Raw genomic sequence first — 14,668 nt, 5'->3', positions numbered from 1 at the left:
CAAACAAGCATGGAAAGTGGATGCTCTATCATTCAGCTGGAACAACCTTACAGTATATGCCTTTCCTCCACTGTCTCTCCTCCCCAAGGTACTCGTAAAGGTCAGACAAGAGAAGCCACAAACTATTCTAATTGCTCTGGAATGGCCACGCCAACACTGGTACCCAATCCTAAGGAGCTTTTCCCAAGGCCCAGCCTGGACGTTGCCTCAAATACCTCATTTACTGACGCAACAAAATAATCAGATCCTGCACAGCCAGGTCAGAACTCTAAATCTAGCTGCATGGCAGATACTGTAACCATTCAGAATACACCTCTCTCTAAAGTGGTTATGGATGTCATTTTGGAGGCCTGGAGGCCCAGCACCAGAAAATCTTATGCAGAAAAATGGAAGAGATTATGTGCTTGGAACCAGGCACAAGGAATTGACAGGCTTTTTCCAAATATTCCTCCTTTTACAATATTTAACTGAGATGCTGGACAAAGGCCTATCCTTCTCATCAATTAAGATCCATGCCTCTGCCATTTCAGCTCATTACAGTACAGAACCGCCTATTTTTTCATATCCATTGCTTAGGCAGTTTCTCAGGGGGGCCAAAAACATAAGACCTCTAAGGAGAGCACCAATACCTGCTTGGGACCTTTAATTTTGTCTTGGAAAAACTCACACTGCCTCCTTTTGAGCCAGCCTATACAGCCGAGATAAAATTCTTATGGAAAACAGCTCTGCTCCTAGCAATAACTTCAGCAAGAAGAGTCTCAGAGCTGCAGGCTTTAATGGCTGTGGAACCCTTCAATGTTAAGTTGTCTATCTCGCCTTCATTCTTGCTGGATTGGTTCGGAGCCGATCATTGGCTCCGACTCTGCCTTCTACTAAAGCTCGAGAGCTATTTACTGGCTCGAGGCCTCCCCATATCCCACAATGCTTGGCGCTAGATACCCAGATCTCGTTTGCCGCTTCAGCTACGAGGTTGCGTTTTTACTGGCTCAGGTCGTATTAATCCTTTTTTTTTCTATTTTCAGCTTATATTTAACTGTATTTTTTCTTAGAGATGGATTGTCTTTACCTTGTAGTATAGTTATACTGTGTATCCCCTAGTTTGTCCCACTTAGGAAACTCATTTTCTGTTAGAGAGTTTCTACACCCCCCCCCTTGTTTCTTCTCTATTAGTGGCTAACCCCCCCCCCCCCGTTGTAACTGTAGGAGTAGTGTTTAGCCTTTTAGTTTTTTTGTATATTTTTATTGAAGTTAAGTGTGGGTGATAGCAATAGTTTTTTTTCTGCTTATTATTGTTAGCTTATCTAGTGCGGGTGTGTGTCTGTGTGCCTTGTTTAAGCACTAGTGTAAGTTTTCTCTCTTTGGTATCCCCGGGCCAGTATGTCCAAGGATACCAAAGTTTCAGGCTTCAAGAAGTGTGACTCGTGCTGTCAGAAGATGTCTGACAGACGGTCACACTTCTTGCGTTTATTGCTTGGGTTCTCTACACCTGCAGGACTCCTGCTCGGTCTGTCATGCTTCAGCCCGAGAGTCCTGCAGGAGCGTAGGAACAAGCTTATTTTGAGAGGCCTACTCAAGCCAGAGGGATCCCAGCGAAGCCTCAGTCTGGGAAATCCTCAAAGCCCGCCAAGCCGTCTGCTCCCAGTTCGGAGCCTTCACCGGGCGGAGCATCTGCCTCTTTGCCGGAGCCGACACCTCCAGTCCTCAATCGGCTCCGACTTTACTGTTGGAACTGTCATTGGGCCAAAAACGTTCTAGGTCCCCTTCCCCAGAATCGGTTTGCTCGGCTCCGAGGTCACCGTTGTTTGTCGGAACGAAGCCGTAGGTCCCACTCCTCTCGGTCTTCCAGGTTATCCGACCATGACTTGGAGAGGGTGGTCAGTAGACTACTTAAATCGCAGGCCCTGGCCAAGATGTTAACCAGCCCTTCTCAACAGACTGTGGCTGTCCCGGTGTCTTCACAGCAGTTCCTCCTCAGACTCCCCTTTTGTGTTTGGAGCCGGAGCTGGTTGGGGTCCGAATCTTGGAAACGGAGCCGATACCACACTTTTCGGCTTCTTTGGCTCCGATCTCTTTAGTGGTTCCTTCCTTGGAGGGATCTGGGCGCTGGGACTCCCTCGTCGGCTTCGGGGGGGGTGAGTGGCATCAGACCCTTGTCCGACCCTGTTCTCCCTCTCGGGGCTTAGGCGCAGGTGAGCTCAGCCCCGACATCGGCCTTGGAGCCGTCCTTCTCGGTGCCGGGAGGGGTTCACATCTCTTCGGAGCGGGGACCCTCTGCTCTGCCTAACAGGGGCGCCTTCGAGGTCATGAGGAGTGTGCTGACTCCTGAGTTAGCTCCTCGATCGGCCCCTTCGGCTCCTCCCCCCATGGTGCCTGCATCGGTCTCTGGCCACCCTCCTGACCCAAAGCATGGAGAACAGACGCTCCAGGCTGCCCCATTGAGCTTATCTTTCTCTTCTGAGGCCTCCCCTGATCATTCAGAGGAGCCCCTTTGGAAGAGAAAATGTAAGAGGAAACATGTAGACTCCCCAGAGTCAGTCACGTCTGATACCGACTTGGAGGATTCGGAAGGGTCCCCAAGATCCCCCTCTGAGGATGTCTCTTTTTCAGACATCCTAGAAATCCTTAAGCAGAGGGGGAACTGGACTGCCCTTAACCCTTCTGAGGACGAGTCGGTGTACCTGGACGCGTTTGGTTCTCGCCCTTCCACCTTCTGGGTGTCTCCACCCTTCGACCCGCTCATGGAAGTGGTGGCTTGAAGGGCGTGGTCAGCCCCAGACACAGTGGAACCAACTCCCCACAGGCCCACTAAGTTCGTTACAGCCCCACCTGACAAACAATTTGTGACAAAACGTGTCCCTGTTGATGCCATGGTGGTGGCAGCAGCCACTAAGGAGGAGTTGGCTGACCCTTCGGTGCCTGTCCATCCACCTAATAGTCTAGGACAATGGATAGGTACGGGAAGCGGATGTTTTCTTCGGTGACTCTTTCCATGCGGTTGCTGAATTACCTGTGCCATTTCACCCGCCTTCAAAGGGATCTTCTCAAGGAACTGGGTGATGCCCTTCAGGATCCATCAGCTGCGGGGGCTCCAGATAAGATGAACTCCCAGCTGGCGACCCTTAACTCTATCGTCAACTCCTCCATGTGGCTCATTTCTTATGCAGCCGATGGGGCGAGTAGGGCCGCAGGTACAGGCGTGGCTTTGAGAAGACATGCCTGGATGCGGTTATCTAACTTTGCTGACCCCTTTAAGGCGTCCTTCACCAATAACCCCCTTTGATGGTTCGGCTCTGTTTGGACCACAGGTGAAGGATACCCTTACCAGGTGTGAGCAGGAAGGCAAGACTCTTTCTGCTGTGGGAGTCCATTTTTCTACTCCCTCTAGACCATACCCTAAAGGTCAGAAGAGTGGAAAAATGTTGTTTCGGAAACCCCAGGGAGTCGTGCATGACACGTGGCGAGTTTCCCTCCAGGGGCAGAGGAGGGAACAATAATAGATGCTGCCTGAGGGGCAGAGGGGGTCTGCAAAATCAGGGTAGCAGAGAGTCTTTTTTTGACAAACCCTTTCAGCACCCCTGAGGGGCTGCCCGACTGTCCACCTTCGGAGGCAGTCGGGGGAAGATTGTCACTGTACCCAGAAGCCTGGCAACTCCTCACACAAGACAAATGGGTACGGTCCATCGTATCCGAGGGTTACAAAATCCCCTTTGTCCACACCCCTGTATAAACAGCCAGGTCCCTTTCTGATGTTCCACCCGGTCTAAGGGAACAAGCAGTGCTAGAAATTTCAAAACTGCTAAAAAAAGGGCCATCCAGCCAGTCCCAGCAGACCAGCAAGGATCCGGGATTTACTCCAAGTTCTTTTTGGTACCAAAAAAGACACTGGACTGGAGACCCATTTTGGATCTCAGCAGGTTAAACAAATCTGTTCAGAGAACGAAGTTTCCGGATGGTCACGCTTCAGTCCATTCTACCCTTTTTGGGTCAGGACAATTGGATGTGCTCCATAGACCTTCAGGATGCGTACTACCATATCAAAATGGACAAACGCTCCAGAAGGTTTCTCCGCTTCCGGCTGGGAACCAGTCCCTGTCAATTCAGAGCCCTGCCCTTTGGTCTCACCACAGCCCCCAGGGTGTTCAAATGCATGGCAGTGGTTATGGCTCACCTGAGACGGCGAGGATTCCAGGTGTTTTCCATATCTAGACGACTGGCTCCTTACTGCTTCCACCAGGCTTCAGCTACTGCGAGCCAGGGATTATACCATCCAAACTTGCTCCAAGCTAGGTATCTCAATAGATTTCGAAAAGTCTGCATTGTCGCCTTGTCAATCTATAACCTTTATAGGTGCAAGATTAAATACAAAAGAGCTGTCTGCAAAACTTCCTTTAGACAGAGTATCACACATTCGCTGACATGTGCAGGTCTTACTACAGTGCAAGAGGATTTAGGCCAGATTTGTACTGAAAACTTTGAGTCTCATGGCAGCAGCAATCACATTACTTCCTCTGGGTCATTTTCACATGCGATTCTTCAGTGGGTGCTTTTTACCCAATGGTCTTTTCAACAACTTCCGATGTCTTGCAACGTAATAATCACTCAATCATGCAAAGACCACCTGGCTTGGTGGATGGTCTCCCCTCTAGTACTTCAGGGCAGACTGTTTGTTCTTCCTCCTCCTGTTGCCACGGTGACCACGGATGACTCCCTGATCGGGTGGGGGGGGGGGCATTTTCAGGGCAGGACTGTCCAGGGCACTTGGCAACCTCTAGAGTACCACCTGCACATAAACGTCTTGGAGATGAGAGCGGTGCTTTTAGCGTTGCAAGCTCTTCAGGACTCTACCCACTGGGACTATTGCAATTCAAACAGACAATATGTCTGTAGTGTGGTATGTCAACAAGCTGGGCGGAACCAAGTCCTATCCCTTATGTCGAGAAGCACTCAGACTCTAGCAGTGGGCGATCTCCTCCCAACGGTTTCTGATAGCAACGCACATCCCCGGGAAGTCCAACGTCATAGCGAACAGGCTAAGCAGGGCTATTCTCATGCCTCACGAGTGGTCTCTCAGTCAGTCAGTAGCGGATAAAATTTTCCGCAGATGGGGTCAACCTTGCTGCGACCTTTTCGTAACTCCTCTCAACAGCAAGTGCGACGATTTCTTCACTCTCTTCCCCCTCCCCGGCCACTCCCCCAGAGACGCTCGAGTTCACGATTGGCCCCGGGGTCTTCTGTATGCATTCCCACCTTTTCCCCTAATTCCCAAACTAATTCAGAAGACAACCGCATTGGGATCCAGGATGATCCTCATTGCACCTTACTGGCCTCGACAAATTTGGTTCCCATTCCTGCATAGTCACCTGCTGGAGCAGCCTTGGAATCTGGACCCAGTGCCAGACCTCTTGGTCCATCAGTCGGGCGGGCTGCACCAATCCCTTCAGTCTCTCAACCTCACAGCTTGGTTGCTCCACTTCCAACTGTAGCCAGGCTTCCACATATTTCTCAGCCGGTCCGTGAAATCATCCTTTCTTCGCACAAATCTACTACCAGGAAGACTTATGCTAGTAAGTGGAAACGTTTCTTTTTCTGTGTAGAGGCTAGAAATATAGACCCCTTTACAGCCCCTGTCCATCACTTTCTAGATTTTTTAGCAGAACTTTTTCGAGCTGGTTCCGAGTCTGCCACCATTAGGGTTCAATTGGCTGGTATCGCAAATTTCCATGCTGGCCTGTCAGAAGCCAGCATCATGTCCCGCAAACTTTGCAAGGCCTTTCTTAAAGGGGCTATTTTACTTGGGCCCCCCTGGTCAGAGATCCCCCGCCTCCGTGGGATTTAAACCTGATATTAGCTTCCTTGATTCTCCTTCCTTTTGAACCTGCGGCCTCCTGTTCCTTAAAATTACTCTCCTGGAAGACTCTCTTTTTAGTAGCCATCACCTCAGCTAGGAGAGTTTTGGAACTTCAAGCCCTCTGTATTCGTCCTCCTTATCTTGTTTTTCACAAGGATAGAGTTTCACTCGGGACTAATCCTTCTTTTCTGCCCAAGATACCTTACGAAACAAACCTGAATCAGGCTATTGATCTACCTGTCTTTTTTCCTAACTATTCGAACAAAGCTGAACAAAAGTTACACCAATTGGATGTTCATAGGCAATTACGTTTTTATTTGGATAGGACTAAGCAAACAAGAAAATCGGACCAACTCTTCCTGTCCTATGCTAAGGGCAAAAAGGGCCTGCCAGTTTCTAAAGTAACCTTATCCAGGTGGTTGGCCTCTATTATTACTTTGATTTATCAACTGAGACATAAAGAACTCCCTACAAAACCAAAAGCTCATTCCACCAGAGCGTTAGCTACTTCGGTAGCTTTTCAAGCTAGACTACCAATGGAATCTATTTGTGCTGCAGCCACATGGTCCACTCCTCATACTTTCATTTCACATTATAAGTTGGGTATGGCCTCTAGGAGTCCAGCTGATTTTGGTTCCACTGTGCTAGAGTCTGTTCCGATGAGCCACCCAGGACTAAGGTGCTAGGGACGCTGTCCCATCCAGCAAGAATGAAGGCGAGATAGACAACTTAACATTAAGAAGTTATGTACCTACCATAACGTTCCATGTTAGTTGACTTCTTCTCACCTTCTTTCGTGCGTCCCCCCCTCCATCCCCGTAGACTGGACAGACAGAGAAGAGTCCCTTTTTGTGGCCTTCTTCCTCTGGCTGAGTCTTATCTGGTTACATCTTTCTCTGTTTTAGTACTGTAGGTAAACCTTGTAGTTTGGACAGGTGTCCTTCAAATTTTTGTCTATGGTGTTATCTCTGCCAAACAAAATCTGGGTATCTAGCGCCAAGCATTGTGGGATATGGGGAGGCCTCGAGCCAGTAAATAGCTCTCGAGCTTTAGTAGAAGGCCGAGTCAGAGCCGAGAAGGCGAGAAGAAGACAACTAACATGGAGCGTTATGGTAGGTACATAACTTCTTATCTTCCATCCGGACAGGGTTTCTCTAAGGACAAACCCAACATTTATGCCTAAGGTAGTGTCCAGTGTGGCTCTTAACCAAACCATTCATTTGCCTACCTTTTACCCTAACCCGCAGAATAAAGTGGAGAGACGTCTGCATTCTTTGGACTTACACAGACAGTTACGCTTCTACTTGGACAAAACTAAAGCTTTCAGAAAGACTGAACAACTTTTAGTGGCATATGCTGAAGGATCACAAGGAAAGGCTATCTCAAAGCAGACTATTTCAAAATGGATAGGACACTGCATTCGTTTCTGCAATTCACAACATGGTAAATCAGTGCCTAAGGGCATTAGACCGCATTCTACCAGGGCAGCAGCCACCTCAGCAGCCTTCCTCAGAGGAGTACCAACCAAGGATATTTTGGAGGCTGCAACTTGGACTTCAGTGCACACTTTTACTAAGCACTACCACTTGCCTCTTTACTCTAAATCCAGAGCAGGCTTTGCCACTGCAGTCTTGCAGGGCCTTATAGCCACTCCTAATTCTATTTAAACCCAGCCGCCCAACCTCAGCTTTGGGATTCAACCCAAGTGTAATGACTGCAACAGTGAAACACGATGAACATAGTACAATTGTGTACCTACCGTAAATGTAGATGTTAGTGTATTCACTGTTGCAGTCCTGGTTACTCACCCACCATCCCCCTTTTCTTTGCTGGGACTTATCTGTACTTCTCTATCGTATACAACCTATGTGGCGCATTTGCTTGTAGATGAAGGTATTGTTTGTTTTAGTGCATGCTTTTATTAGCAATGTATTTTTTGGCCTAGCCTTTTGGGGGCACCTGACATCTGGGGCAAGAAAAACTGAAGAAAATGGCATCTGCTGCATCTTTTATACCCCTGTCGCACTGATGTCAGGGAAGAGGCGACAGCAACCGACGCCGGACCAAGACTTTGGAATTCAGGCTGACTGCGGGTCGCCTGCCTGCAAGATAACCCAAGTGTAATGACTGCAACAGTGAATACACTCTTAACATCTACATTTATGGTAGGTACACAACTGTACTTTTTCCCTATATAAAATGCTGTATACTGTTCGCTAAGTATACTACATGTTTGGTGTTACATGTGGCAGAAATTATATTCTTTGCCATTTACTGGATGCCTAAATCCTGGACCAGGATTAATATGTGGGCATGCTTTGCATCTCCCACATTTTCTCATTCCTGTGGGTTCAGAGAATCTTTTATGATGACCATCTTTATGGCAAAGTAACTATTTCAAGTTCTTTTTCTTTTTATAAATGAATCTGTTTTTTTCTCCCACTAATGCTTTAAGCTTCTCATCTTCCAGGAGTCTCAGCCAATATTTATTAATAATTTCACAAATTTGCTGGTTATCTGAGCTGTAGTTGAGCAGACAGTCTTCTGCCCTTGCTGTTTCTCCTGGGGTTTAGCTTTGTGTTCATCATCAGATGCTGTTAAATAGTACGGACAGCCTTTAGTCTTTCTGAAGGTGTTATGATCTTTTGGTTTATTCAGATCTGATTCTTTATAGCCTCTCTTTCTAAGATGTCCTTTGAGCAATTCACATTCCTCCTTAAATACATGTTCCTCAGTACATAACCTCGATAGGTGCATCCTTTGATTTTCCATTATATTCTTGTAGATTTGACTTGGGTACATACTATGTCAATATATATAATGGTTACGCCAAGTTTCCTTGCAGTGTACTCCTGTTTGGAGATCTTGCGTGACGACATAGCTAATTTTAACATCCAAAAAGTCAATCTCTTTATCTGAGTATGTGAAAATTTAAGGAACTCTGTGGTAGAGTGCAAATAGTCTATGATTGCTTGCAGATCTATGACCTGCCCCGTCCACACACTAAAAATATCCTCCACAAAGCGCCCATAATGAAATAAATGACTTCTCCATGAATTCTTCGAGCATATTATATTTTGCCGTTCCCAATATGCAAGTACCAAGTCCAACTAGGTGTTGGCACATGGTGTGCCCATTGCCACCCCCCCCGTGTTTGTAAGTAGCACTTATCACAATAAAGAAGAATGTTGTGAAAAATATCTAATAAGTAACAAATAATGTCAGCATTAAACTTCAGTTTATTTATTTAATTGCAATTTGCCAGGATAGTCCATTGGGCCACAAGGAACCCATTTTCAATGGAGTCCTGGGGAGAAAAGCTCCAGAAATACAAATAAGATACCAGAATACAAAAAAAAAATCTGAGTCAGTTAGGAGTACAAGATTTCAAAATCTGAGTCAGCTAAAGAAAAATACAAGTTTGCATATTAAAAACAAATGTTGACATTTGGAAGAAGTACAGTAATACAATGTGGTTAGACTATTTAAATCATAGTGTAGTATTTAATTCTTGCTAGCTCTTACTAAAGAGAGGTAGAGCTAACTGTAGTGAAAGGAATCTGAGGGATGAGGACAGTAGCATTTCCTTTTTGAAGTTAGGTGTGCATGGAGGAGAGTTTTAAAAGCTGTGAGACTTAGTTGTACGGATGAGAGGTGGAAGAGAGTTCCAATGGCGAGCAAGTGAAAAGGATAGGAGATGTTTGCCTGGAGGATGTGGGTTTGTGGAGTTCAATTAGATTTTGAGAATTTAATCTTAGCTGTCTATTAGGTAGATACATTTGGAAGGTAGGGGCAGAGGGAAGGGGTGAAGATAAGCCTATGAGCTTGGATAAGTTGAATGTATGTGAGATAGTTTGGTAGCTCAAGCCAATTGAGTTGTTGAAGAGGTATACAGTGATGAGTAGTGGATTTGTATCCTGTGGCGAATTTTGCGATTTTGTAGTAGCAGGAAGATAGTTTTGACTTGGAGGATTGCAGGTTAGTGAAGACAGAAGCACCATATAGGAGGGAAGAGATGAGATAGGTAGGTGCAAGAGCAAGTCTAGTTGGGGAAGAGATTAAATGGTTGTGACGATAGAGTATGCCAAGTTTTGTGTTTTTTTTTAATATTTGATTGAATGTGGTAGTCTAATTTTAAATGATCAAGAGTGACACCTAGTAATTTAGCAGAGGAGACAATTTCTAGAGGAGTGTTAATTTTGATTGCTAATGAGGAATGTTTGTCAAGGGTGGTGGTTTTAGTAGGGGAGAATATCATAAGCTTGGTCTTGGTGGTATTAAGTACAAGATGGTTATCTAGAATCCGTTCAGTTGAGGAGAAGGCATCCTGAGTTCCTTTTGTTAATAAGGAGGTAGATGTGGCAAAGCAGATTATTGTAGAATTGTCTGCATATTGGATAAGGTTTGCGTTTGGGATGGCATGATGGAAGTCATTAATGAAAATATTAAATAGTAGGGGACCTAAAATTAACCCTTGAGGTACACCTGTAGCAGTGTGCTGGAAGGGTAAAATAGATTTATTCCATTTGACTGCCTGCCTATTTTCTAAGTAGTTGGTGAACTAATTGATGGAGGGAAGAGATAGGTTTATTTTAGAGAGTTTAGTAAGGAGAAGGTTGTGAGAGATGGTGTTGAAGTCTTTAGAAAGGTCTAAGAGAAGGGTAGACACAAAATAGCCAGAATCCCGGAGCTTGTTAAGTTTCTAAGAAGGAAAGCAGGGCAGTGGTTGTACTGTGACTAGGCCAGAATCCGTGCTGAGTTGGTGTGAGGAGGTGGTTGTTTGAGATAGGGTAGTAGTTGTTGATGAATACATTTTTCAAGGAGCTTAGATAGTGGGGATAGGATAGCGATGTGTCTAACGTTTGAGATATCATTGTTGCCCCCTTTGTAGAGTGGGGTGACAAGCTTTTTCCAGAGCATGGGAACATGACATTCAGAGATCGATCGATTTATTAAGACTGTAATGGGGAAGGCAGTGGCTTTGAGGGTTATGTCATCAAGGGCATTGGAGCATGGCTTTAGGGTTAGAAGTAGTAGTTTTATGGAAGAGATGGGAAAAGAGTGTATGGAAATGGGAGGGGGCTGAGGGGTAGATTTATTAGGTGAGGGAGGAGATAGTGGGGTGGTGATTGTGGAGGTGGGATTTTTGGGGAAAGATGTAGTTAGTTTGGCTATAGAGTCGATAAAGAATGAATTGAACTGTGTAGCTAGCTCTGAGTCAGAGGCATAACGCGTGGGGGAAGGGTTTTCTTTTTTCCTTCGATTGAGTGGAGATGAAATTCCATGCCAGAATTCTTTAGGATTTGTGGTATGGTTGGCTTGAAGTGTGGAATAGTAGGCTTTGTGGTCTGCTACAGTAAGTTTTTTTACTTTGTTGCGAAGGGATCTATATTCGTTAAGGGTTATAGAATTTTTCATTTTTTGGTAGTATTTCCAGGCTTTGTCACGAAGCCGCATGGTAAGTAAAGTAGTCTTAGCCTTACCCTTAACCAAGGGACAGAGTTGCTTTTTATGAGTTTTATTTTTGGGGGGGGGGGGGCAAAGCAATCAAGCAGGTTTAAAAAAGTTTTATTAAAATATGCAACGGCACTATCTAGGGAAAGAGTTTTTAGTGGATTCCAGTTTGCTAATTTTAGTGCATAAGAGAATGCAGTGGTGTTGACGTTTTTTAGGTTCTGGGAAGTAGAATATTTATTAGTTGTAAGGAGGAGGGGAGGCGGTTGGCAAAAATGGGGAGATGATCCCCTAGTGGGTCTGGAAGGGTTCTGCTTTTACTAATGTGCTGGGGGTGAGAGGCTAGAATCCAGTCTCCAGTGCTTCCGGAGACAAAGTCTTTATATGGTCTAGTTGTAGGGTTGATAAGTTGGGTGAAGTTGTAAAGATTGATATTTAGGGAATTGGATGAGGATTGGATCGATGTCCAATTGATGTTAACATCACCCAGGATAATGGTTTCATTGGTAATGTTGGTGGAGAGCCAGCAGAGGATGTATTTGAGGATTGGAATATTATTTCCAGGAGGGATGTAAAGGGTGACAATAGAAATAAGCTTATTTTTGTTTAGGTGTAGAAGGACTGGGAGCACTTGTGCATTTCCAAATTTAGGAATAGGCTTGGAGTTTGGGGTAACTACAAGGGATGAGGAGTAGAGTACGGCTACACCTCCCCCCTTTTTATGAGTTCTAGCTTTTTGAAGCATGCAGTAGTTGGATCGAGTCATTTCCTAGTCTTTTATATGTGGTTTAAGCCAGGTTTCGGAGATACATAGAATATCTGGTTGGTTTAGCCTTTTTAAGTTTAACAGTATATTTATTGATCAACATTTATGCCGGGGGGGCTAAAGCCATTCAGTTCGATTGGTCAGTAAAGCTACTAAGCTTCAAGCTTGGCATACCAATCCCTCCCTTGTAAATCTAACAAAAACACTTCAGACTATCCTTAGAGTGCTTGCAGCAAGGTATTGGTCAGACAACCCCTTTTAGCATATAAATGCTGACAAACTGACAACATTTGCTCAGTCTTACCCACATAAAAACAAACTATATCCCAAGCTGACATGGCTAGTCAGCAAAAGGGGTATGATCTGGTTCACCCTTGTTTGCTGATGTATCATGATTGTGGTACGGTCTGTAAAAACCTGGTCCAGGAGTGGAGTGCCTTGATCAGGGCACATGTTCCCTTTATATTTATATGCTTGCATCTGCCTATGGTGACCCACACCACACACTTAGCAGTTTTTGTCTGTTCAGAGTATGACCTAACCAGCTCTCTCCTTAGTTCCTCCCTGCCATGTCTGAATCCTCATGATTTAAAAAAGTGTTTGGAGTGTGGGTACAAACTCCCACCCTAGGACCCACACTACATGCGTGTATGTTGCTTAAATGCTGCACATTTGTTAGATTCTGTGAAGGATTTAGACATTAAATTTTAAATTTACAGCAACAGTAATGAACATCAGTTATGCTAAGATGATGTTATAGCATCTTGAGTAGCAGCAGGCATTGCTTCTCTAGTAGTCCATTTACAGTTTTCCTTCCAAGTTACCCACAAACAGGAATCCTAGATATCAAGACTATACCAGTGAATAACAACCTAAAAACATTTTCATGATCACAAGCTCCATTTCTAGGCTACACCTTACTCTACATGTTTAGTTATTAAGCACAAAGTTGCAAGACAGTGTCACTGCTAGAAGTCTCTACAATACCCTGCACATCCTGTAGCCTAAACATTTCTTTGACTGATGCAGCTTTTCTGTATCAGCTTCTTCGAAAGAAAGAATAAGAATTCATGTGCTAAAGATCTTACTGCTTCGATCCCATAGTCATGAGGTATTACTGTGAAAAGATTAACATCCAATGTTACCAAGAGCACCTTAATTCCCTGTTGGGTTGCTTTCATTTTATCTGATAGGCGTCTTAAAAAAGTAGCAGTATCTCCGATTATGGAATGTATTCTTGATAGTTGCTGCTTTAAAACTCATTCTCAACATACATGGAGAGGAGTTCAGTCACCCAACCTCGTCCTGCCACAATTGGTCTTAATGGTGGGTCCTCCGGGTGTTTATGGACCTTTGGCAAGCCACTTATAGTTGGAATAATGGGATGGTATTTAAATAAAGCCTAAAGTTTTAAATTTTCAACATTAAGGTTTCAACGCTATCTTCTAGCTCCATGGTGGTCAACTCAGGAATATTTTCTGTTTTTTTTTTTCTCACTTGTTTGCACCTGGGAAGACCTTTAGCAGCTAAGGAAGTTATTTTTTCTGCCATTGTTTACATTTTGACTCTGTAGCTGCACATGGCTGACAACGCTATCGCTGCTATTAAGACAAATGACAAAGATGTTCCTAAAGGTAAAACTCAAATGGAACTATTTGGAGGTTTAGCTAATCCATTGTTAAATATGAATTTGAAAACTCGTACTTTGACATACGCCCTTTACCTAATGTAAATTAACATTTTGAAGTTATCTATAGAGAAATAGAAGATGCTGCCTTTCGTTTGAAAAGACTGTCATGACAGCGCTTCCACTTTGAAGCCTGTTTACAATACAGAATCGTTCCTAGGGGAATGCAGGTTGTGTCTGCTTACATACGGAAGCAGTAGACCTGAGCTGTTAGCCAGTTGGCAGAGCATAAATCTTGAAACCAGTTTCAATTTAAAGTTATTGAACACTTGAAACCCGAGGAAGAGCAAGCTACTGAACTAATTAGTATGAAACAACTTGAGTCGGAAGGAATGGATCTAGCAGAATCGAACTTGCATAAATTGGAAATTTTACAACAAAGTCTAACTGCTTATGACACTAGGCTTAAGAATATAAAAATGAAAAAGTTAATGAGGGATTTCAAAGATTTTAAAGATGGCAACATCTTTGGCTGAGGGAAGAACGACAGTGTAGTTCAAACTATGAACCACACCTCGTTAGAACCGCCTAACTAGCCACCACGGGTGGATACTTTTGCAAATGGGTCAACCCTGGAGGCATTATCCACAGCCATATCGAATGAGTCTCCAATTACTACCTCGACTGTTACTATGACAAATTTAAAGCCACATTCCACACACATTAACTTAGTGCCCAGTACTTCCACAGGCACTATACCGAAGGTAGGGGCTAACCATAACCCTTTTCACTACCAATTTCCTGTCACAGTAAGAGGCAGGTTTCAGAGAACTGGTCGAACTCAGAGTCGAGAAAGAAAAAGGAAGAAATTTTAATAGAGATTCCAGAAGAACAGTCCTTGGTAATTAACTTGTCAAATGAACATCTGGATAATGCAAGTATTAGTATTTTGTCTAAAGGACTGACATTTATT

The 14,668-nt window shown here is 44.5% G+C and overlaps 1 protein-coding gene across 1 annotated transcript in view; it reads left to right on the top strand.

The window, feature by feature from the left end:
* The window catches only part of GLG1 (golgi glycoprotein 1), a 3,171,999-nt gene that overhangs the window by 766,909 nt on the left and 2,390,422 nt on the right, over positions 1-14,668 (top strand). The window lies entirely within an intron of this gene.

This window comes from Protopterus annectens, chromosome 8.part1 (assembly GCF_019279795.1).
Source record: "Protopterus annectens isolate FY-2018-M chromosome 8.part1, PAN1.0, whole genome shotgun sequence".
Classification (NCBI taxonomy): domain Eukaryota; kingdom Metazoa; phylum Chordata; order Ceratodontiformes; family Protopteridae; genus Protopterus; species Protopterus annectens.
The sequence above is the reverse complement of the archived record's forward strand: the minus strand, read 5'-3'. Positions and strand labels throughout refer to the sequence as shown.